Genomic DNA, 23,463 nt, shown 5'->3' on the forward strand with positions numbered 1-23,463 from the left:
ACGGCACATCTTTAAAGAGAGAAAAAAAAAAAGTCTATGAAAAACAGCCAACCTCTCATCCCTCTGAGCCTTTTGAAGCGTGTATTGTCATGGAGTCGAGCCGGTGTGCATGTTTCCCCATTGGTAACGTAGTCTCGGCGCGGCTGTCGAGGTGTCAGCTTTAAAAAAATGCGAAGCCTCCTGTGAAGCTAATAAGGTGCTAATCCCGGGCCTCCGCTCCCCCCTCCGGCCCGCGGAGGCGCGGTGAACACCGAGGGTGAGGCGCGGGGAGAGGGAGACGAGCCACCGCTTATCGCTGCTCTCCAGACAGTGGCCCCAGATCAATGCAGGCGCGGCGCGATCAATGCATCTGATAAGGAATTAAGACGGGAAAATAAACTGTACATGTTATCGGGGAACTCGGTACACGGCCTAATTATGATGTGGCGTGTGTGTGTGCCGATGATACGGTGGCGGGACGGTGGGGGGGAGGGGGGGGATGAGGCTGGAGGGGTTACAGGGGGCTGGGGGTAGACAACATGGAGGCAAATGGTGGGGGTGGTTGTGCATTCATGATGCACACTCTTCATGAGGAACAGAACAAACATTTTACAGAGGGAATGTGATTTGTAATGTCACACGAGGGAAGATTGAGTCCCTCAACATAGAGATCTGAGAAACATGATTAAGAAAATGAACAGTACTCTCTGCAGTTGAGCGAATTCAGTCAACAATGTACCAAATGAGCTTTGGCAACAACCCCCAAAATAACGCAGAGGTGCAATGTGGGGGGAAGAAAAAGAAAAACGGACGTCATCGCGCTTCAGCAGACGTCAACACACCAGGAGAGGTCAAAAGTGAAAAACAAAAAAAGTTCCCATGTTCGTCCCCGTAGTTCCCGCAGTGGTGCTCCCTGCCAGGGCGGAGGGAAACGGAAGGCACATGTGACGGCTTGATCAGCAGAGCCCGCGGGTTCGGTCGAGGAAGCAGTCTCTCTCTCCGACAGCAGGCTCTCCGTTCGGAGGGACCCTTTGATCTCCCTTCAAACCAATTCAAGAACATCAATTGACGGGGCGGCACGAAACACCCCGATGCCCAGACCCCGATGAGTCCCCCGCACCAACTATGTGCTTTCATTTAGGCCAGATTCCTCAACAGAGAGAAGAAGGAGGGAAGGGGGAGGGAGGGAGGGTGGGGGTGGAGGAAGAGCACAAAGCCGAAACCTGCCTCTAGTACGCTGAGAAAAACATGAGTGGGTGAGAGTGACAGAATATTAGATAGTACAGCTTCTTAAAATGCACTACTTAAGGAGAGACATTGCTCGACTGCCTTTGAGAGGGAAGGAGGATAATAGGGTCCTTGGTGTGTTTGTTTGTGCCGAGGACCGACCGGCGTGTGATGACCGGGGAGGTCTGCCGGCCCTAATTGGCCTGTTTAAATGTGCATTTCCAGAAAGCATGACACACCGATGGAAATTAGTTGGGGTTCTTTCTCCCTCTTCTTTTTATCATTACCTTATGACAACCAACCGTCCCAATTAGGACTATTGAAGGACTGGCGATAATTCAACAAAGCAGACACATCAGGATGAACACATCATTGGAAGAGAGTTAAAAGTTCACGTAAAGTCTTGACAACCTGGGGAAAAGTTCAGGTATCCACACCATGTCTAATCACGTCCTTGAGAAGAGAATGCGATAATCCCATTGAAGTCATCTGCAGCAGGTGACATTAGCAAAACACCTCGTGGTCTCAGAGGAGCAGAGGAGAAGACCCAAAGGCCAGGTGTCAATTTGTTTTCAAACGTTTCTTCCAGAAAAAGACAAGAAAATGCTGTGCCCAAAAGTAGGCGGGGCAAAAGGAGTGGGTGCCACACTTCAAAGGGCTTCTCACTACCCCCTCTCCCCATTCCCCTCTCTCTGACATCGAGGTCGCTGTCAACTTTGACAAGTCACCATTCTGCCATTAAGTTAGGGGGTGGAGTTGGGTGCGTCTGTCTGTGTGAGTGCGTCTGAGTGTGTGTGGGGGGAGGGTTGTCGTCGGTGAAAATCAAACGGAGCCCCAATTAAACTGATTCTAACATGCCAGTGATCACGAGGAGGAGGCTCACCTGGACTCTCCCCTCCCTCCCTCCCCTTGCTTGCACATGCCTTTGCCTCCCTGACTCCCAGGCCTAATTGCCCAGGCATAAAGCCTTGGGAATCTGCCGCTCCGATGTGCTAACAGCTCTTCAGCACCGAGGGCAAATTCCCACTCGGGCCAAGTCGCCACGGTGATTCCAGTCTCATCTTTAATGAGACAATTTACGAAATCAAAGGCGCTACTGGGACCAGCGGCGTGCGGAAACAGTTCCTACTTTGTTTTCCAGCTGCGACGACCGCCGACAAGACGCGAGACGTCCAATACCTTCAAAAAAAGTGACGAGAATCGAGATAGGGTCCCCGTCCGTCATTTTAAACAACGGTCCACTAATTACCTATTTTCTCCGAGCAGGGGGTCCTGACATTGCATGGGGGTCTAGGCTTTGGTGTCCGTATAGATTATTGAGCCCACCTACGAGGACCGGCTTCAGAAAAGTACAAAACAATTAACGCTATTGCGCCACTATCAAAGGCTGCTCGGAGAAACACTGGCTAGGGCCATATATGGATGGAGAGAGGGATGTGGTGGGGGGGAGAAAAAGGAGAAATTAGTGTATTCACATCAAAAGGGAAAGGCAGGAGTCCGGTTGAGGACAATGGGCCACAATTACCATGGCACATGACAAGCACATGGCAGGGGAGACCCCCTCACTGCTTGATACACAGAGGGCCCAGGGCCTGCTCTGGAGAGAGGGGCTGACAGATGTTCTTTGTGCAGGCCGTCTCAACATCATGGACCATACCAAACATCCGGTCCTTTTTTTATGGAGTAACGTTGCAGTTTGACCACAGGATAGTAGACTACACGCCTACTGTGATTATTTACCCTTATAGGCAAGTCAGTTAAGAACAAATTCTTATTGTCAATGACAGCCTAGGAACAGTGGGTTAACTGCCTGTTCAGGGGCAGAACGACAGATTTGTACCTTGTCAGCTCGGGGGTTTGACCTTCCAAACCTTCCGGTTCCTAGTCCAACGCTCTAACCACTAGGCTACCCTGCCACCCCAATTGAATTGAACACTGTCCTGTATGTGCTCTATTGCAGTTTGTTCAGAGTCCACGTGGAGAGCACTTTTTCTATGGTCATTTTGAATATTGCAGAAACCTGGGTTAACGTCACCGCAATGTGTTATTTCTGATTAAGGCCCTGACATTTTAACACCTTGAAAATGTCCTCACATTCATCTAACAGTAATAAGCAGTGAGTATCGCCCTGCAGGCGTGCTTAGTCTAAAGAGCTAACACTTCAGTGGAATAATGTGGCGTAGGAGAACATATGGGTCCTCATAATGAGGGGGTCATGTGTTCAAACCAGCGTATTTCCACGGATAATGTCAAACACGCTATTCATGGCATGTTGCTTTGAAGCCTTATCAAGGCTTGGATTAGAGGATGGTTGTATCTGAGATCAGCGCGTCTAAGCCCGGTGAAAGAGAGACAGACGGCGAGAGAAAAAGGCCGAGGGTGACGTGACGCTCGTTCCCTGGGAGCCAGGATTCTGCAGTGTAATCTTGTTATGCCATACAAACGTCTACTACGCTCTGGCTTCCTAAAACGAAAACGTGTAGCTAAGCACATGCACGTAAAAATGCACACGCACGTACGCACATAGCTACGCTATAGGCTTGCGCACACACACACACACACACACACACACACACACACACACACACACACACACACACACACACACACACACACACACACACACACACACACACACACACACACACACACACACACACACACACACACAACACCGACATCAGCAATAAGATACCAGTGCACATAAATAATAGGATGGGGTGGAGAGAGGTAATTGACCAAAATGTAATCTTGATCATAAATAGCAGCGAATGCTGCTCATCTCCCTCTGTCACTGATATGAGAAGCTTACACCAACAGCTTAGAGATATCAAAGCATCCATTTTAAAGCTGCTGGCTAATGCCCCCTGTTGGTCACCCAAAGTCATTATGTTAGAGGTGACAAAATGTCAAGAGAGAATGAATGGAGGCGGTCCAGCTATCGTCCTATCCAGTGCCGACTCATCATTTACTGAGATGGGGCAGCGAGGGAAAGTGATTTGGGGGCTAGGGAGACAAATGACAGAAAGGTCCAATAGAACAAGTATCGTATGGGGTCAGTTTCCCAGAGCCAGATTGAGTCGACTCCTGGATTATCTAGACATTATTCTCAACATCTGTTTTCTATCTAAATAGAAGGTACTGATATGGAGCATACAGTGGCTAAGCGGACAGGTCGCCCTTGAGGGAAATGAAACCACCAAAAAAGGATGTTAAATTGTAGTTAATTAGTCAATAGACCGAATACAGTAAATCTATCATATTGGACCATACGGGAATCAAACTCAATAGCAATGCTGAAGGAAGGCAGACGAGGAACCCTAAACTCCCCAGTTTAGGGGGTGCAGGAGTTTCAAGAGAAAATGGTCTGACAGATATTACTGTTTGTCTTCCTTTGGATCCCACCCCTTCTACTATGTGCATGGGAGGGGTTTGAAAGTCGACCCCTGAAGGTTACATCCTTGACAGAAAACATATGACCTAAAGTTAAGTCACCTTAATGCTTTGGTGGGTAAGATTTACATATTTGACACAACACTACAGATATGTAGGATCTCTTAAAATTGTACACAACACATTGATTACAATACTTGCCAGCTCCTATCGTCATTATTGAATCCATATTTGAATTGTAAATGTATTCTACTATTATTTCACTGCTGTATTTAATTAGTTAATACTCTCCACACGCAAGCTGGAGAAGATGACCTCATCACCGTAGTGTTTATGGATCACTGGGCCGGTGGCCTTTATATCTGCTATTGAATTATGGGAATTTCATTTTTTTTATTGAAGGAGCGGCCTCCAAATCCAATAAGAGCGTCAGCACTCCTCGGCCACACGGTGATGTATGTTATAGGCCTACATTTTCCAAATGGACACAGTGTGCATAGCAGCAACGGCATCCAAGTTTGATGCACATATGATATCTTAAATTAAACAATTAGCGCTGAAATAGTTTTAGCTGTGACCAATTTACCACATACAGCAAATGAGGTCATCAAAAGCTCAAAGACAATGCCTGGTATAATGTAATGGACACACACAGGCAAAGACGTTTCTTTAAGGAGCCTTATGTAAAAAGGGCAAAAGTCATCGTCCACTGCAATGTCATGAAGTAGAAGCTTAAAGGAAAGGTATAGGCCTGAAACCAAACCATTATGGAGGGTACAATCAAAGCTGCCTTCTCCATTCACTCACAAGACAAAAACTGATTCAAGCAAGTTTAAGTTCGGTCTGGGTCTTCTTTACCAGAGAGAGAAAGAGATATTGAGAAAGAACACTGGCCGTAATTTAATTAAAATGTGATAATGAGCACTTCAATCCACGAGGAGGATAAAGCGTCTTGGGTTAAAGGTGCGGTGTGTATGTTCCTCTGGATGTCTCTGGCCTGAGGAGCTGGATTGATCTTTGGTGGTGGGTTGCAGAAGAAGGCCTGCCTCCCCTGGGCTTAAGGGCCACACACCTGTGTGTGCGTCGGGGCCAGATAAGCCCAGATTAAGCTAAAGTTACCCGCTCTCTCTCCGCAATGTCATTCAAAACCTCAACGGCAACCATGCCGGGGACAAAGCGCCTTTTGGGCCGTCCTAATAAACGCCATTAGCTTTGAGACATCAAACATGAAGGATTATGGGATTTTCAGGAAGGGGGGAAAAAAGATGGAGGGTCAATGGGACTCCCTCACTCAAGCGTCCTTTTCTCTTGAGAGATTACAATACAATTTGTTTTCCTTTTTCCGCCATTTTGTACATCCCTCCTCTTTTGCAGATTCCCCCCAAAAAAGCCGTACAGTAATCCCCTGCAGATGAAACTAAGGACCCACCAAAAAGGAAGATTACACAAGGCTTTGTAAAGCGTTCCTATACCGATGTGCGTGGGTATTGGGGGTGATTTTTAAGCACTTAACACAGGAACTGTGTAAGTAAGCACACACACACACACACACACACCCTGACACGCACAGAACAGAAAGCTGCCTTTCTTCTGTATCTACTTCTTACACTACTTCTGTTTACTGAAAACAGACGTTTAGAAATATGAAGAGCGCAGAAATAAAACCCACGGACACTGAAGTCAAGAAGTGGATTCAGAAGGGGGATTAAGCCGAAAACTTGTGTTGAATGACAAGAAGTGCCACGTCAATCTGACATGCCCTGCTTCTCTCCATTTGCACAAGGAGACAAAACCCACTGTGTTGAAGGGCTCTTTCATTCCCTAAGCCTGGGAATTTCTCTTTGTAGAGTAGCAGGTGGTTTAGCTGGTATAGGTCGAGGAAAAGGAGGATATATCTATATATTTATCATTCTTTCTTCCCACTCCTTCGTCCAAGTGGTTTGTGGAACATCATTTTCTTATCAGTCCGAGTCCAGAGAGGTGGTTTAGAGGTGAAAAGATGTCAATATCAGCCAAACAAACAAAACAAAAATTTCTGTAGCCAATAGCAGTGGAAACCACAACACAAAGAACTAAGAAACCACAACCACAATTCTGTAGTAGCAGTGGAAGAATTTCTTTCCCACGATTAATGCTACCTCTGTGGACCAGGGGCATCCCTCAAAATCTTCCAAGATCACTTACCACAAAGACAAAAGGGAAGAAGAAAACTGTTAACAGTCAAGCTTCAACCCCGAGGATTACTCTCCTAATGTTGCACAGATTAGCAGCAGCCCGACCTTTGACTCCACCGGGGAGGCCTGTGCTTCTGACTCGGTTTAAGGCAACGAGGACTCTGCCAAATGAATACAACAGAACAGGCGCCCACTTTATCTACTGCCATAGTGGACCCCAAAAGGTTTCTGTTGCGATTGAGATCCAGGACTGATCCAAAACCAGTTTTGACAAAGCTTTTAGGTATACTGCGTCACACACAGTACAAAGCGATGTGTGGCCAACAACACAAAGCAACCCAATGAGAGCAGGTGGTGATTTGAGGACAATGGAGGGGAAGAATCAACATATATAAGGGGATCAGTTATCATTCGTTTGTCTGATATCAAAGATCAATATCCGCCAAATGCATTAATGCCAATGAAGAAATAAGATTCAGTTCAGATTGATCAAAGGCAGGGGTGTCAATACACAGCCCTGATCCTGGCTCTAGTTCAGCTGTGAATAAAGGTAGACTAAGCACAATTGCTATAATCCTGAGTGTGTGATGGGCAGATATTTTACTTAACGCAATACACCCCATGTTCGTACATCTTGTAACCTATGGATTAGATAGGAGTGGCCAATAAATCAGATAAGGATATTAGGTTGCGATGCTATCGCCTCAAATTGACGGATTAATGATTGGCTCAATAATTCAATGTATATCTTCAATAAAACATTGGCAGGAGTTTTGAAAATATACTTTTTTTTTGGCAACTCAAGAAGACATGTTCTCTGACTGTTTCCTTTTCTCCTATCATTCCACTTAGAGCCAGGTCTGTCTTTTTTTTTTTTGCACAACATTTAAACACACACATGCACACACACACACACACACACACACACACACACACACACACACACACACACACACACACACACACACACACACACACACACACACACACACACACACACACACACACACACACACACACACACACACACACACACACACACACACACTCAGCCCTCGTAAACGTTGCCTTCAGGCGGCGTAGGCATCAACACTCTAGCCACGTTCAGAGGAGGTTGCATCTGCCGCTCCCCTCGCCCGACGTTGGGAAGGCTTCTTCTGCCTTAATCCTCTTTGACTTTATTCATGGAAAGGTCATCTCTGATTCTCCAAATGGAGGAGGCGATGGCTGCAGCCGCTCTCTAGACATGCCAGAGAAACCATGGTAGCGCCTGGGAGAGAGAGCGGGATGACAGGGGGACACTGCTGGTTGTGCTTTTTGGATGGGTTTGTGGTTTAAGGTTGTGCCATAAAGTGGCCAGGAATTCAAAGGGGCCAATTTTGGAACGAAACAGTGTGGTGTGATTAGCGATTCAGAAAGGGCCATCTTGCTGGAATGGCATTGTCAAAATGGCTGACTATACAGTATGGTACAGAGGCAAAGCCGCACATAACCAAGGAGAGAGAGAGACAGAAACAGAGTAAAAGTGCAAAAGAAAAGGTCACTTCTAACCAGAGACAAAGTACTAATTAAGAGGAACCAGTCCAGTGCGTTCACATGGAGACCATTAAAAAGCCCTCATCTGTCATAAGGGACCTTGTGTCAGGACTTCAGAAGCGCAGTCAATTGTATGGAAACACCACCATCGTTCCACTTGAAGAGTTTCGACCAAGCTCTCTACTGTAGGACGTAGAGAGAGAGATTAGCTTCGAGGCCAATAAGACCCAAGTGCCAAAAGAATGCTGACAGTTTCAGATGACGCAAGAATATTTGTTTTGCTGAAATGTTACAGGTCTTTAAAGCAATGGCGAGCGAAAACAGGTTCAGAATTGTTGGTGTATTGTTTTCTAGTGCAGCTACAGCATGATAACACTCACAGAGGTGTCCATTTCCTACAATGATATCCAATGACATCTCTTTGTCAAAGAAACGGTTCCCATTTCCAACAAAACACATTTTTCCTTCTCTTTTTTTCTTCAAAGCACGCCGCTCTGTTAATCGGCAGTTGGTGTAATTTGTCCTCGCCAAGATCTTTCCATAAACACGTGGCGTTCCCTGTTTGCCCGTTTTATTTGCTTGCATTGTTGTGTTTTTGTTCTCTCCAACTCCTCGTCCCTGCCTGCTTGATTGTTTGCGGTTTAATCGCAGCTTATTCCTGGGCCTGGTTTCCTTTCCTTGTGTTTTCATTTCATCCTCTCCGTCTCTGAGGGCTTGTTTTCTGTTCGTGCCATGGCTCTTTTCATGTGTCCCCCGCCGGCAGAAATCAACGCTTAGATACACAGCAGGGAAGAACAAAACAAATAGACAAACACAGCCACAGAACAGATGCAAAGTGACTCTGAAAATGTCTTCCGTCTCTGATATGGCATTGGAACGAACCAGAGGAGGGAGAAGCGAGCCGATGGGTTCTGAATGACAGTCTACGTTGCGTGTACATGCATACTGTACATGTATAGGTACATAGACAGATGGTAGGCTCACTCGTAGGGTTGCAGTAGTACGTCTTCATAGTAGTATAGTAGTATACCTCCATTACTCTATTCTATCACCTGAACTAAACAATGTTACCGTGGCCGTTCCAGGCCCCGATGCGCAGAAGGGACTCCTAAGGAGCTGCGCCGCCTGACGCGGACACAGACAGACCCGCGGTGGTGCGCATGCCAGACTGGGCCACGTACCTCGCCGCGCTGAACGCCAAAGCATAGATAACGGACGGAGTCTCGCTGTGGAATTAGGAAAGCCATCCTGATGATAAATCAGAGGAGGCGTGAGGGAGGGGAGGCCAGGTGTGTCAGAGGGAGCTGGTGTTATCACATATTACAGAGTCCAGGCCGAGTGAGGAATAGTGATGGTGGTGGTGGTGATAAAGAAAAGGTATTCCGGTATTCGGCCGTTGCGAAAGCACTTGACATTTCCGTTGACATTTGAGCCCCTTTGAGTCTGCTTGAAATTGCGGTGTTTCATCCCGGCGTAATGCTACACTTTAGAGAACCCATCTTATCTCTGAGATTATACAGTGGTATTATGCAGCACTAATAGCGCATGTAGATACTTCACAAATGATTAAAAAAAAATGCATCACATCACATATAAGGAGGATTTGGCCCGCCACTAAAGAATACTTCCGAATATGCAAATACCCCTCGGAAGAATAAGGGCTTAACAGATTTGACTCACTCAAACAATGACATGCGCCTCTTTCCCAGGATGCAACTGTCCGTCAGAGAGCGAGATTAGGGCTCTGGGTTGTGACAATGTGTTAAATGAAAGAGGACAACGAGACACCTCTTTCATTACCGGGATATGACTATAAATGTTTCTCCTATTGTTGTATCCAAAGAATGATTAAAGTCCTGCACTGGGAGGAGAGAGAAGAGGGTGTAGCAGGAAAAGGCTGTGCACTGCCCCCTATAGACTATTCTAACTGGCTGCAGCATCACACATACAGAACTGGTAGGTCGACAGTATGTCATTGGTTCAATCTGGCATTGAGTTTAAAAGCTGGTCCTCAAGAACCCCTGAGAACTGATTAGGCTATGTTGTCGTTTTTTGGTCAAATTTATCTCCTCATTAATTTCAAGGGAAACTGACCTCAAACAAACTACTGTATCAAGAGGTATCTCAAGTCATAGCTTGAAAATGGTTCTGCAAATATTTTGGAAATGGAATCGAAGATCTAGCCAATTCAGTGACAGGGGTTGGGAATAAGAGTCAATGTCCACTTATCACTATGAGCCCCACAGAGTTGCAGTAGCTACTGAGAACACTATGCCTGTATTACTACAGTTACAGGGTATGTTCAGTAGCAGGTGAGCCACGGGGCACAAAGGCTGAAACACCAACAGATGTCCCTGTATTGATCCACAGCTGGTCCCAGTACCAGGGAGGAGGGGGGAGGGGGACATCACTGTTAAATGGGATAGATTTAGTGGTGGTGAGGGGTGCACTGGTTAGACCCCCCTCCAAAACTCTTCTGTCACATCCTTCTCGTCAATGCCCTGGGGTCATTTTGTGAAATGTTACCAGTAAATATCCAGCCTGGATTAGTGAAGACACAAAATACCATCTGCCCTACTTACAGCAATTCAAAAGCTTCTGATGGCTGCAGTTGATCAGCTGTGTATACACAGCACATCACAGCTTGGGGAAAATGAAGACTGTTTTGTTGATGACTTTCGAGCTCAGCCAAGGTGAGGTACTGTACGTTTATAGGGAGCTGGAACAGGAAGTCACCCCTAGTTGTGTATGGTGGAGCTTGTCTCTGGGGGGGGGGTCAGACCAGTTCCTCATATCTAGATTCAATCACAGTTGTAAAAGCTGTCCATCTGTAGCTGTGAGTCACTGTGCTGTGTAGAGTATTGGACTGACTCTAGCCTTATCAGCTCGGCCAGTCCACTCTCCACCGGCCTGACCAGTTACCACTGGCTCACAGCCCAATCACACTTCAGAGGACTTGGCTAATAGAAAAATAAATTGCAGAGGCCAATTCCAATACATTGTGCCATGAGTAGAAAGGGGGGAAAAACTCTCCCCTGCCTCTGATATAATAGCAACACAACAGTCATATCAGGTTAATACAAATCTATGGGACTATCAGTGGACTCATCCTGTTTAGGAGATGCAAGGTCAGCGGTTTTCACCAACAGCGGCTCTCCCTCAGGACAAGCAATATGGCTGTTTCCCTATGAACATACAGACGTACTCTGGGACACACACACAGCCCTCCTGTCATATTAGTCCCCGTCCAGCTCTGCTCCGCAACAGAGGGGAGTAAAGGCCCTCTACTCAGCAGGATGCTCGCTGAGGTCAGAGAGAGAAGGAAAGAGAGATGTGTTACAATCAATAGGCCTATGTTGTAAATTAGACAGGCTATGGAGCAGCAGCAAAGGTGGGATTTCGATACTTGTGCTCAAAGTTAATACAACAGCCAAAATCCCCAAATAACTGTTCCCGTGGGGAAGGTTCTGCTTTGACAAGATGGCTGAACATTGCCTTATGTTTATGTTCAATGATAATCCATGATGAAACAGCAATGTGGGCATTAGAAGGCAGACATGTTGACCACCCAAGCTGAGGCTTGCAGCTGCAGTGTGAGCAGAGGTTCATTAACTAGCGTCTTGACACACCGGATGGGTAAAGTCACTCCATCATTGTGGCGGTGCTCCCTTGTGAACCTAACGGAGCAGATCACTGGCTCCACCACAAACAGAGAGCTACAGAAGTCCACTGTCACTGTGGCCCAGAGCACAAAGACAGGCGTCAGACCCCCACGGAGACGGAGGGAGGCACGTTGTGTTCCATCTAACTGACTCACTGGGAGAGAGTCATCCAGACTGGAAAAGACAACATCACAGAGGAGTACTGTATCTGACTCAACAGTAAAACAAAACCTTCCCAGAGGATTACTGTATCTGACTGAACAGTAAAACAAAACCTTCACAGAGGAGTACTGTATCTGACTGAACAGTAAAACAAAACCTTCACAGAGGAGTACTGTATCTGACTCAACAGTAAAACAAAACCTTCCCAGAGGATTACTGTATCTGACTGAACAGTAAAACAAAACCTTCACAGAGGAGTACTGTATCTGACTGAACAGTAAAACAAAACCTTCACAGAGGACTACTGTATCTGACTGAACAGTAAAACAAAACCTTCACAGAGGAGTACTGTATCTGACTGAACAGTTAAACAAAACCTTCACAGAGGAGTACTGTATCTGACTGAACAGTAAAACAAAACCTTCACAGAGGAGTACTGTATCTGACTGAACAGTAAAACAAAACCTTCACAGAGGAGTACTGTATCTGACACAACAGTAAAACAAAATCTTCACAGAGGAGTACTGTATCTGACACAACAGTAAAACAAAATCTTCACAGAGGAGTACTGTATCTGACACAACAGTAAAACAAAACCTTCCCAGAGGATTACTGTATCTGACACAACAGTAAAACAAAACCTTCCCAGAGGATTACTGTATCTGACACAACAGTAAAACAAAACCTTCCCAGAGGAGTACTGTACCTGACTGAACAGTAAAACAAAGCCTTCACAGAGGAGTACTGTATCTGACACAACAGTAAAACAAAGCCTTCACAGAGGAGTACTGTATCTGACACAACAGTAAAACAAAGCCTTCACAGAGGAGTACTGTATCTGACACAACAGTAAAACAAAGCCTTCACAGAGGAGTACTGTATCTGACACAACAGTAAAACAAAGCCTTCACAGAGGAGTACTGTATCTGACACAACAGTAAAACAAAGCCTTCACAGAGGAGTACTGTATCTGACACAACAGTAAAACAAAGCCTTCACAGAGGAGTACTGTATCTGACACAACAGTAAAACAAAGCCTTCATAGAGCACTGTATCTGACACAACAGTAAAACAAAGCCTTCCCTGAATGTATACAGGGAGGCTAACTGCCCCCCCCAAAAGTTCCAAAAACACATCCTCAGTCTCTGTCTGGATTCCTGAACACTACTGTGTGTAAACCAGGCGGATTGACGTAATAAATAACATGGGAAATGCAGTGATGTGATATGGTGAGACACCATTTGGTGATGGGTAAAAACGGTCCCTGTCCACTTGGAAAAAGCAATGGAATCAGTGGAATCAAGGAAATGGGTGGGGGCGTTGCCTGGCCACTGTAACCAGGTTAATGATGCCCCATTGTCGACAAAAAATGCCCCCAAAAATGTTTATTAATCCATACAGCTGGATAATAATGAATAAATTAGATCAATAATGTATTTCCATACATAATATACATACATTTCATAACAGTATTAATATAATCCATATTTCTCATAATAGTAGAAACAAGAGTCATTAATTACCCACGGACTGGTTCAAAATAATGGACTATTCCGCCGTGGCAGAGTTCCCATTCATTGTTTCACGCGATACGATTGCAAACAGGAATTTCCTTGATATTAACCTGCAGCAACGAGGCACTTGTCAGAGTGGGGCAGAGAAAAGGAAAAGAAGGAAAGTAGATTTAATTTCAACAGAAAAATGTAGAAGTTCACACATTTCTTTAGTAAAAACACAGGTGCTGCTGATAATACTGCCAGCGGTATCGAGAGGACGTGTATGTGTAGCCCATGTATCCGATGCTGTCTGGACAAAAAGAGTATGGCTTGTCATACTCTTTTTGGCCAGACAGTATCAGATATATGCTTCAGATATATGGGCTACATCTAGTAAGACAGAGGGGCGCTGTTTCACTCGCTCAGATGCTTTGTCCAGCGAGACAGTTTCAGCCACTTGCGATTTGAAGTTGTCAGGTGCACTGTTCGGATGCTGGAACTATTTTGGACGAATGTGCGAAGCTAACCTCCTTTTGAAGTGATTTGTTTGGCAATAAGATGAAAACATTATGGCACATTCAGAGTGGCCCGTGCCTGGCACCTCCAAATATATATGGCATTTAGCAGACGCTTTTATCCAAATGCCATATATATATATACATATATATATACTCTATATAGACCCCACCTGAATGGAATATCACTAGCTAGGAGGTATAACACCAAGTCTTCAACTTAAAATGGAAAGTTTTGTCTAATTATAAAGATACATAAATCCCACTTTATTTCTTTATAAATTGAATACAAATACAGACGTGAAACAATACCAAGGATGCAAACTGGTGAGGGGCAAAAAAGGTGAGAACAATTTTGACCTGAAAACTCACGTACTGTGTAGCGGCATACACAAAAATGTGCTTTAAAAATATGAAATAATAAATAACTACCACGCCAGCTGTATGCTCTGTCTGGCTGTTAATTAAGGATGAATATTTTGCATTAGACCAGTGTCATTAGCCTAGGTTTACAAATCCCTGCATGACTTTGCTGCATCTGTTGACCAGAATCTTATTCCCATTCAATCTGTCTAGTAGTAGGCATATATGGTAATACAACATCTGAATGTGCCAATGACAAAACAATACACTACCACACACCAAACATACTATTACAATTTGTCTTAATTACTAACACAATGAAAATGATAGGCACATTTTTTTGCAGAGTAAACACAACCTCTAGTGGTGTGGGGGCTGTGCTTTGGTAAAGTGGGTGAGGTTATATCCTGCCTGTTTGGCCCTGTCCGTGGGTATCATTGGATGGGGCTACATTGTCTCCTGAATCCTCCTGTCTCAGCCTCCAGTATTTATGCTGCAGTAGTTTATGTGCCGGGGGGCTAGGGTCAGTCTGTTATATCTGGAGTATTTCTCCTGTCTTATCCGGTGTGAATTTAAGTATGCTCTCTCTAATTCTCTCTTTCTTTCTCTCTCTCGGAGGACCTGAGCCCTAGGACAATGCCTCAGGACTACCTGACATGATGACTCCTTGCTGTCCCCAGTCCACCTGGCCATGCTGCTGCTCCAGCTTCAACTGTTCTGACTGCGGATATGGAACCCTGACCTTTTCACCGGACATACTACCTGTCCCAGACCTGCTGTTTTCAACTGTCTAGAGACAGCAGGAGCGATAGAGATACTCTCAATGATCGGCTATGAAAAGCCAACTGACATTTACTCCTGAGGTGCTGACTTGTTACACCCTCGACAACTACTGCGATTATTATTATTTGACAATGCTGGTCATTTATGAACATTTGAACATCTTGGCCATGTTCTGTTATAATCTTCACCAGGCACAGCCAGAAGAGGACTGGCCACCCCCCCCATAGCCTAGTTCCTCTCTAGGTTTCTTCCTCGGTTTTGGCCTTTCTAGGGAGTTTTTTTCCTAGCCACCGTGCTTCTACACCTGCAATGCTTGCTGTTTGGGGTTTAGGCTGGGTTTCCGTACAGCACTTTGATATATCAGCTGATGTAAGAAGGGCTTTATAAATACATTTGATTTGAACTCTACAAAAGACACAAAAGTCAGTTGAAAAAGTCAAATCATGTCAAACTAATTTTAAACATTTGGTCATAGCTGATAAAAATTACTCCCATGAATGTGAACCTCTTCTGCACATGTTAAATCAGTCCTTATGCATAAAATAAATCACCTCTGACTTGCTGTTTGCAATAATGGACCAAATAAGAGGCAGAGGACAAGGACAAAGGAGAGGTAGAGGGGCCAACAGAGGAAGATACACTACATGGACACCTGCTCATCGAACACCTCATTGTCAAGTATACTCCCTTTCCGGCCTCTAGGTCATCAGGCTGCTGATTATCCCGCAAACCCGTCACCAGCGTCTCTCACACCTGCGCCTCATGACACTCACCTGGACTCCATCATCTCCTTGATTTTCTTCCCTATATCTGTCACTCCCCTTGGTTCTTTCCTCAGGTGTTATTGACTCTGTTTTCATGTTGGTGCGTTTTTTGTGTTTCGTGTTCATTGTTTCTTTTATTCATTAAAACTCTTACTCCCTGAACTTGCTTCCCGACTCTCAGCCCACTCGTTACACTCATTACAAAATCATGGGCATTAATATGGAGCTGCCCCCCCCTTGCTGCTATAACAGCCTCAAACCTTCTGGGAAGGCTTTCTACTAGATGTTGAAAAATTGCTGCAGGGATTTGCTTCCATTCAGCCACAAGAGCATTAGTGAGGTCGGGCACTGATGTTGGGAGATTTGGCCTGGCTCGCAGTCGGCATTCCAATTCATTCCAAAGGTATTCTATGGGGTTGAGGTCAGGGCTCTGTGCAGGCCAGTCTAGTTCTTCCACACTGATCTTGACAAACCAACCATTTCTGTATGGAACTCACTTTGTGCACAGGGTCATTGTCATGCTGAAACGGGAAAGGGCTTTCCCCAAACTGTTGCCACAAAGTTGGAAGCACAGAATCATCTAGAATGTGGACCGAGCACAACCCCATTCTCATCGCCAGGGCTGCAGTGGAGCAGGTTGAGAGCTTCAAGTTCCTTGGTGTCCACATCACCAACAAACTAACATGGTCCAAGCACATCAAGACAGTCGTGAAGAGGGAACAACAAAACCTATTCCCCCTCAGGAGACTGAAAAGATTTTGCATGGGTCCTCAGATCCTCAAAAAGGTTCTACAGCTGCACCATCGAGAGCATCCTGACTGGTTGCGTCACTGCCTGGTATGGCAACTGCTTGGCCTCCGACCGCAAGGCACGACAGAGGGTAGTGCGAACGGCCCAGTACATCACTGGGGCCAAGCTTCCTGCCATCCAGGACCTCTATACCAGGCGGTGTCAGAGGAAGGCCCTAAAAATAGTCAAAGATTCCAGCCACCAGACCATTATACCTCCTCCACCAGATGGTGAAACGTAATTCATCACTCCAGAGAAAGCGTTTCCACTGCTCCAGGGTCCAATGGCGAAGAGCTTCACACCACTCCAGCCGATGCTTGGCATTGCACATGGTGATCTTAGGCTTGTGTGCGGCTTCTCATCCATGGAAACCCATTTCATGAAGCTGCTTCCAGAGGCAGATTGGAACTCGGTAGTGAGTGTTGCAACTGGGAACAGACAAGTTTTACGCGCCATGTACTTCAGCTCTCTGCGGTCCCGTTCTGTGAGATTGTGAGGCCTACCACTTTGCGGCTGAGCCTTTGTTGCTCCTAGACTTTTCCACTTCATAATAACAGCACTTACAGTTGACAGGGGCAGCTCTAGTGGGGCAGCTCTAGCAGGGCAAAAATTAAATCCTCAGTACGGGCCATTCTACTGCCAAAGTTTGTCTATGGAGGTTGAATGGCTGTGTGCATGATTTCATACAACTCTCAGCAACGGGTGTGGCTGAAATAGTCGAATCCATTAATTTGAAGGGTTGTCCACACAGCGAGTTTATTAGAAAGTGCATTGAAGATGTCGTTCCCAAAGCAACGAATAAAACATTCCCAAACCATAAACCGTGGATTGATGGCAGCATTCGCGTGAAACTGAAAGCGCGAACCACCGCTTTTAACCAGGGCAAGGTGACCGGAAACATCAAATCAAATGTATTTATACATCAGCTGATATCTCAAAGTGCTGTACAGAAACCCAGCCTAAAACCCCAAACAGCAAGCAATGCAGGTGTAGAAACATGACCGAATACAAACAGTGTAGCTATTCCTTCCGAAGGGAATCAAACAAGCTAAGCGTCAGTATAGAGACAAAGTAGAGTCGCAATTCAACGGCTCAGACACAAGAGGTATGTGGCAGGGTCTACAGTCAATCACGGATTACAAAAAGAAAACCAGCCCCGTCACGGACCAGGATGTCTTGCTCCCAGGCAGACTAAATAACTTTTTTGCCCGCTTTGAGGACAATACAGTGCCACTGACACGGCCGCAACCAAAACATGCAGACTCTCCTTCACTGCAGCCGACTTGAGGAAAACATTTAAACGTGTCAACCCTCGCAAGGCTGCAGGCCCAGACAGCATCCCCAGCCGCGTCCTCAGAGCATGCGCAGACCAGCTGGCTGGTGTGTTTACGGACATATTCAATCAATCCTTATCCCAGTCTGCTGTTCCCACATGCTTCAAGAGGGCCACCAGTGTCCCTGTTCCCAAGAAAGCTAAGGTAACTGAGCTAAACAACTACAACCCCGTAGCACTCACTTCTGTCATCATGAAGTGCTTTGAGAGACTAGTCAAGGACGATATCACCTCCACCCTACCTGACACCCTAAACCCGCTCCAATTTGCTTACCCCCAAATAGGTCCACAGACGATGCAATCTCAACCACACTGCACACTGCCCTAACCCATCTAGACAAGAGGAATACCTATGTGAGAATGCTGTTCATCGACTACAGCTCAGCATTTAACACCATAGTACCCTCCAAACTCGTCATCAAGCTCGAGACCCTGGGTCTCGACCCCGCCCTGTGCAACTGGGTACTGGACTTCCGGACGGGCCACCCCCAGGTGATGAGGGTAGGTAACAACATCTCCACCCCGCTGATCCTCAACACTGGGGCCCCACAAGGGTGTGTTCTGAGCCCTCTCCTGTACTCCCTGTTCACCCATGACTGCGTGGCCATGCATGCCTCCAGCTCAATCATCAAGTTTGCGGACGACACTACAGTGGTAGGCTTGATTACCAACAACGATGAGACGGCCTACAGGGAGGAGGTGAGTGCCCTCGGAGTGTGGTGTCAGGAAAATAACCTCACACTCAACGTCAACAAAACTAAGGAGATGATTGTGGACTTCAGGAAATAGCAGAGTGAGCACCCCCCTATCCACATCGATGGGACAGTAGTGGAGAGGGTAGTAAGTTTTAAGTTCCTCGGCGTACACATCACAGACAAACTGAATTGGTCCACCCACACAGACAGCGTCGTGAAGAAGGCGCAGCAGTGCCTCTTCAACCTCAGGAGGCTGAAGAAATTCGGCTTGACACCAAAAGCACTCACAGACTTCTACAGATGCACAATCGAGAGCATCCTGTCGGGCTGTATCACCGCCTGGTACGGCAACTGCTCCACCCACAACCGTAAGGCTCTCCAGAGGGTAGTGAGGTCTGCACAACGCATCACCGGGGACAAACTACCTGCCCTCGAGGACACCTACACCACCCGATGTCACAGGAAGGCCATAAAGATCATCAAGGACAACAACCACCCGAGCCACTGCCTGTTCACCCTGCTATCATCCAGAAGTCGAGGTCAGTACAGGTGCATCAAACAGGGACCGAGAGACTGAAAAACAGCTTCTATCTCAAGGCCATCAGACTGTTAAACAGACACCACTAACATTGAGTGGCTGCTGCCAATACACTGACTCAACTCCAGCCACTTTAATAATGGGAATTGATGGAAATTGATGGAAAATATATCACTAGCCACTTTAAACAATGCTACTTAATATAATGTTTACATACCCTACATTACTCATCTCATATGTATATGTATATACTGTACTTTATATCATCTACTGCTTCTTTATGTAATACATATATCACTAGCCACTTTAAACTATGCCACTTTGTTTACATACCCTACATGACTCATCTCATATGTATATACTGTACTCGATACCATCTACTGCATCTTGCCTATGCCGTTCTGTACCATCACTCATTCATATATCTTTATGTACATATTCTTTATCCCTTTACACTTGTGTGTATAAGGTAGTAGTTTTGGAATTGTTAGGTTAGATTACTCGTTGGTTATTACTGCATTGTCGGAACTAGAAGCACAAGCATTTCGCTACACTCGCATTAACATCTGCTAACCATGTGTATGTGACAAATACATTTGATTTTGATTTGACATACTTTTAGCCATGTAGTATAGTTCAGCTCTCAGTTAAAATGGAAAAAGGTTAAAGAAAGCCTTTTGTTCCTGGATATTTATGCTCTTGGGTGACATGTTTCTGCATTGGTCATAATTTTAGGAAAACAGAATACAGTCCATGCAGTGATATGTTTACTTGCCTTTTATGGTGCGTAATATAATTCTAGTATCAACAAATGGCACAGACATATAAGAGGTATAACCATGTTAGGATATATTGATAATTAGTATTTATAGTAATTGATTGAAATGACTTTTCATTAGATAACAAGTTGTACGTTTTAGTGGAGGTAATTGATTTTGTGTCACTTATTTAATGTTCTGAGAGTCTTAATACACTTAGCAAATTAAAGGTGTCATTTTGGCCTACAGTTTGAGGCTGCGTGTTAATTGAAAAAATGAATTCTGTTTGGACAAATGTGCTCAAGCAATCGAGGAAAACTGTAAATGCCACACAACAAGGTAACAGCACATAGAGACACTCGTGGCATAAGCTAGCAGAGCTAGCTTGAAGTATCAGCCAGAGAGATTGAGCTGGTGGCATTGGCTACTGCCATTAGGTCATCCTTTATGCTCGTAAGCATTAGCTTTATTGTGTTGGAGGCAGTGCCACTGTATTGCAAGAGACTTGGATGCAACCCACACATGAGGAAACGTCCTCTCACTGTCAACTGTGTGTATATTCAGCAAACTTAGCATGTGTAAATATTTGTATGAACATAACAAAATTAACTGAGACATACACTGAACAAGTTCCACAGACATGTGACGAACATAAATTGAATAATGTGTCCCTGAACAAAGGAGGGGGGGGGGGTCAAAATCAAAAGAAACAGTCAGTATCTGGTGTGGCCACCAGCTGCATTAAGTACTGCAGTGCATCTCCTCCTCATGGACAGCACCAGATTTGCCAGTTCTTGCTGTGAGATGTTACCCCACTCTTCCACCAAAGCACCCGCAAGTTCCCTGGCATTTCTGGGGGGAATGGCCCTAGCCCTCACCCTCCAATCCAACAGGTCCCAGACGTGCTCAATGGGATTGAGATCCGGGCTCTTCACTGGCCATGGCAGAACACTGACATTCCTGTTTTACAGGAAATCACACACAGAATGAGCAGTATGGCTGGTGGCATTGTCATGCTGGAGGGTCATGCTGGAGGGTCATGTCAGGATGAGCCTGCAGGAAGGGTACCACATGAAGGAGGAGGATGTCTTCCTTGTAACACACAGCTTTGAGATTGCCTGCAATGACAACAAGCTCAGTCCGATGATGCTGTGACACACCACCCCAGACCATGACGGACCCACCACCTCCAAATCGATCCCGCTCCAGAGTACAGGCCTCGGTGTAACGTTCATTCCTTCGTCCATGACAAGGCCCCTGCTCACCCCTGGTGACAAAAAAATCACAACTCGTCAGTGAAGAGCACCTTTTGCCAGTCCTGTCTGGTCCAGCGACGGTGGGTTTGTGCCCATAGGCGACGTTGTTGCCGGTGATGCCTGGTGAGGACCTGCCTTACAACAATCCTACAATCCCTTAGTCCAGCCTCTCTCAGCCTATTGCGGACAGTCTGAGCACTGATGGAGGGATTGTGCTTTCCTGGTGTAACTCGGGCAGTTGCCATTCTGTACCTGTCCGGCAGGTGTGATGTTCAGATTTACCAATCCTGTGCAGGTGTTGTTACACGTGGTCTGCCACGGCAAGGACGTTCAGCTGTCTCTCCTGTCTCCCTGTAGCCCTGTCTTGCCCTGGCCACATCTGCAGTCCTCATGCCTCCTTGCAGCATGCCTAAGGCACGTTCACGCAGATGAGCAGGGACCCTGGGCATCTTTCTTTTGGTGTTTGTCAGAGTCATTAGAAAGGCCTCTTTAGTGTCCTATGTTTTCATAACCGTGACCTTAATTGCCTACCGTCTGTTAGTGCTGTTAGTCTGTTAAAGCTGTTAGTGTCTTAACGACCGTTCCACAGGTAAATGTTCATTAATTGTTTATGGTTCATTGAACAAGCATGGGAAACAGTGTTTAAACCCTTTACAATGAAGATCTGTGAAGTTACTTGGATTTTTACAAATTATCTTTGAAAGACAGGGTCCTGAAAAAGGGACGTTTCTTTTTTTTGCTGAGTTTAGGTAGTTACATGGCTCCAAAGTTCGGGTCTCCCCATGGCTACCCTTAAGAGTAATGGCCCTGACATTCAGTCGTACAGATACCAGTGAGCATCGGACAGAAACATATCACTGTAACGTCAGCCCAAATCATAACCAGTACAATATACAGGCGTTTGCATGCAGCATATACCCCTACTATATACCGTAGTCTAGGCCCGTAAAACATACCACTGCAGATGTCATCACTGTCATCATCATACAGACCCTTCTGTTGGTGCCCCCTGAGGGTCAAGCTCGTGGGTGAATACGTGTAATATCTGAGACCTCTTAATACCATTTTGTGGAACACCTCAGAGCAGCCAGAACCACCTAAAGCCAAGCAACAGAAAATACATACCTGAGCATAACCACCACACAGAGACAAGCTTGCCACTCCCCCATTCTTAACAGAACAGTCTCACACCCACTGTTACAATGCATCTGAGCAGACGAAGGTGGGGGGATGGAGAGGATTATGGCCAGATGACGCTGCCTGGCAGGCAGGTGAGCTCAGCGTGATTCGTTGGACGGCAGGGGGGGACCAGGCCAGGCCAACCACAGGGAGGGTGCCCTCCTCGACCCCCGGCTCCGCCAGAGGGCCCACTGTGAGCGGCCGGAGGCGTCACCTCTTCCCACTGCCCTGTGGATCGCTGCCCATGGCCCGCTGTCCTTGCCAATTCTACCTAGCAGACATGAGAGGCATTCAGAGCAGCAACAAAGAAGTCCCAGGTTCAGGGGCCCTGGCATCTGATTCACAGGGGGGGGAGACCAGCGTGGGGTGAGGGAGGGAGGCAGCAGTGGAAGAGCAGATGCTGAGAGCACATCTGGAGATGTGATCTGTCTGTCCCCCTACCAGACCACCACAGACAACATTAAAACACACAGACACACACAATATGGTGGATCAAAGCCTCAGATGAGGACCCCATATCCATTATCAAGCTTGAAATCCATTCCAACCAAAATGTTACCATATATAGCCTATTAGTTTACATTTAGTCTAGCTGTTATGCTGTACATAACTGTCAATGTGTCATAGGCCCTAAAGAAAGAGACAAAGATCCTGATAGAAGGGCTCGAGTCACTTTGTTCAAATTGTACTGCCTCAGGGCTGGAGGACTACTGCGGCGGTAAGTCTAGTCTACACATCACAGTGACAGTCTCATTTCATGTCCAGCCCTTGAACACGGACATGAAGGAAAGGGACCGGGAATTTTATAAAGGGACATTTACTCCTGAAAAGAACACAGGGTTTGAGCGGGTTTGAGTACAA

General features: G+C 46.0%; 1 protein-coding gene across 1 annotated transcript in view; it reads right to left on the bottom strand.

The window, feature by feature from the left end:
- The window catches only part of LOC127932283 (homeobox protein OTX1 B-like), a 45,119-nt gene extending 44,838 nt beyond the window's left edge, over nt 1–281 (bottom strand). The window contains exon 1 of the mRNA XM_052527487.1: nt 53–281. The gene's annotated coding sequence lies outside the window, so the exon portion shown is untranslated. The remainder of the gene's footprint in view (nt 1–52) is intronic.
- Nucleotides 282–23,463: the final 23,182 nt, after the last annotated feature.

Source organism: Oncorhynchus keta, chromosome 10 (genome assembly GCF_023373465.1).
Source record: "Oncorhynchus keta strain PuntledgeMale-10-30-2019 chromosome 10, Oket_V2, whole genome shotgun sequence".
Classification (NCBI taxonomy): Eukaryota; Metazoa; Chordata; class Actinopteri; order Salmoniformes; family Salmonidae; genus Oncorhynchus; species Oncorhynchus keta.